At 45.0% G+C, this 2,868-nt stretch overlaps 1 pseudogene across 1 annotated transcript; it reads right to left on the bottom strand.

Moving 5' to 3' along the window:
* Positions 1-907: 907 nt before the first annotated feature.
* On the bottom strand, positions 908-2,614 carry LOC148714346 (UDP-glycosyltransferase 86A1-like; annotated as a pseudogene). Its single transcript, XR_016399863.1, has 2 exons — positions 2,055-2,614; positions 908-1,985 (listed from the first exon to the last, which is right to left on the bottom strand). The product of XR_016399863.1 is annotated as a UDP-glycosyltransferase 86A1-like (transcript).
* Between the last annotated feature and the right edge of the window lie 254 nt (positions 2,615-2,868).

Here is a 2,868-nt window from a genome sequence, read left to right as displayed (position 1 = left end):
ATATATTTGTTCAGTTAGCTAGATCGGCCAAAAGTCTTATGGAAGCATATCAAGTTGGATTAATGCTAGAAGCTAATAGGAAGTGAAAAATTAATTATCTTGAGTAAATAGTTTATATGAAATATAATTAATAAATTCTTTCTCCACGAGCAAACATATGGAAAAATGCATAGTGCAATTTATTTAGTACACCTCAATCATTTGGCATATCTCAAATAATTATATTTAAATAATTTGGTCTCAAAAAAAAGTTTGGCTGCTCGACCACTGGAGATGTAAAGTTTAGCCTCAATTAATATGCCTGTGTCAAATAAGCTCTGCCCCCAATTGGCTCTGCCTCAAGTAGCCCTACCTCAAACTGGCTAGCATCTAAATGACATAATCTGTAGCTGGAAGATTGGTTACTTTAAGAATTTTAATATGTAGATTACAATTTAATTAATGAAACCATAGTTATCAACTAGATGCATGCTTGTTGGATGTAAGTAAAAATGCAAGATGAACGGTTGCTTTAGGAAATACGTGCAAACATCGAAGGCTACAATCTACATTGTTTCATTCACCTTACATGCATTCTTGTATATATTAACTTCTCCCCTATAAAAGGACTTGAATTTTTTTTTCCTCATTGCATATACCTGATTGGTAGTTTCCCTGCCGAATCTACATGTTGAAATTTGGATATATATATCTTCAAATATTTTCATGAATAATTGTATGCTCATGGAAAGTCCTTCTTGCCAAATATGGGAGAGGGAGGTTGGTATTGTCAGCAGAAGTTCGATTATTTAGCTACCAATCGAGCGTTAATGCGTCCAGACAACTTTTTGCGTGCACAGAATCCATGTCTCAAAGCATGTTCCATAATGTTTCACCTAACCACGCCATGAGAACAGCAGTCCTTCAAAATTCTAGCTTGGCTAAAATAGTGAACACTTCTTATTTTATTGTAGAACATAATTCACAATAATTAGCTCATTGTCTTTCTTCCTTAGATACTGCATGTTCATAGTTACATGGAGGAAGAAATTGAGCTACAAATAAGATGCATATCATTTTCCATTAGCTTTTATTTCCCTTTTATTTCCGAGCCATGCTTCATTAGATCCTTAATAAATTGATCAAAGTTTTTCTGCGACGAGCCGTCAGGAGCGAGTGCACTCTCGAGGGCCTTCCTCACCTTCTTGATCTCCTTCCTGGCTTGGTCCCCAATTTCTCCTCCCATCATGCTGTCGATTTTCTTCGAGATATCCTTCCTCCTCACAGCATTAAGCTCTCCAATTCCGACACCGATCCTCCAATCCTGGACGACCAACTTCCTGTTTGTGAACTGATCGGTCAGCAGCGGAAAACATAGCAACGGGACGGCGCACCATATGCTTTCCAATATCGAATTCCACCCACAATGCGTCAAGAAGCCTCCGATCGAACTGTGCGACAGCACTTCTATTTGGCAGCACCACTGAACGACGATCCCTCTCCCATGACTCTCCTCTAAGAATCCTCTCGGCAATGGCTCGGGATCGTCGGAGCTCACGATGTCCGGTCTAAGGCCCCATATAAAGTTCGCCTTGCTGCCTAAAATCCCATATGCTATCTCCTCCAAGTCTCTCTTGCTCACATGAGCATAGCTCCCAAAGGAAATGTACAGGACGGAGCCTGCCGGCTTGGAGTACGAAGCCATTGAGAGCAATCCGACTCCGTCCACAAGCTCGTCGCGACGGTGCTCTTGGTGAAGCCCGCCGGAAAGATCGGACCGATGGCATAGAATGGCTTCTCCTTCTGCAGTGCCGAGATGGTCGTTGGCTCGAGCTCTTGCACCGTGTTGCATAGTACGAAGTCCGCCCCTTTGGCTTCTTCGAACGATTTGAAGATTATTTGGTGCCCCACGGAAGACGTATCGGTCTCTTGGAGGTATGACATGAGTTCGGTTGGCTCGATCATCGGCACTCCCGGTATGTACGTTATGGTGTCCTTCCGATTCTCTACAATCCACAAACATGTTGATGTTAGCAACAAATTCTAACAATAGATGAAAAAGTTGGACTTATTACCAAGAGAAGCGAAGTGGCCATTTTTTTTAAGGAGGTTCATGTGGTAGTAGAGGGTGAAGATGATGGCAGCCTCGGTCCAGAAGGAGACATAGGGTATGCCAAACTTCTTGGCTATGGTGGAGGGCCAGACGAAGAAGGTGTCGGTGATGAGGCAGGTGATCGGGGGGCTGGCATGCAAAAGCTTTTGCATGAGCTCCTCGACATGGGCCGAGAGGACGTGGAGGAGGGAGGCCATGAATTGTTCATGGTTGGGGGATCGGTCGAAGGAGACGGGAAGGCCGTCGCTGACAAGCTCGTAGCGGATGTCGAGGCCGGATGCACGGGCACCGGCGAAGATGTCGTCGGAGTTGTGGGCTTGGGTGGTCTGGTGGAGGACGGCTTCTGTGTTCGCAAAGGTGATGGTGAAGCCTTTGGAAGCCAGCTTGATGGCGAGGTGGACGACGGGGATGATGTGGCCTTGGAGGGGATAGGCGATGATACTCTGGCCTTGTTCCGCCATTGTTTCTCGGACGGTTGCTTCGCAGAGATGAGATTTAATATAGAAAGTTAAAGAGAGAGAGAGAGAGTGAAGGGGGCACCAGACCGGGCTGGTTGAACGGTGAGATAGAGGTGGCGGACAAAGGGTTGACGTTGTCGTAGGTTTGAATGGACGGAAACACCCTCGCCTCATTATTAGGTGCGAGAGGGACTTGTCTTTTATTTTTTTTCTTCTGAAAACGCGAGTATCATACATAGCGATGGTCCCCCACTAGCCTCTCTAAATACATGCTTCGCTTGAAGCACCATCCCCTACTCACCATGGTCCAAATATCTC

This window comes from Phoenix dactylifera, chromosome 3, assembly GCF_051530095.1.
Source record: "Phoenix dactylifera cultivar Ajwa chromosome 3, Ajwa_hap1_PhDact_Kaust_v1.1, whole genome shotgun sequence".
In the NCBI taxonomy this organism is placed as follows: domain Eukaryota; kingdom Viridiplantae; phylum Streptophyta; class Magnoliopsida; order Arecales; family Arecaceae; genus Phoenix; species Phoenix dactylifera.
Note: the sequence above shows the minus strand (reverse complement) of the source record. Positions and strands in the feature narration are given on the sequence as shown.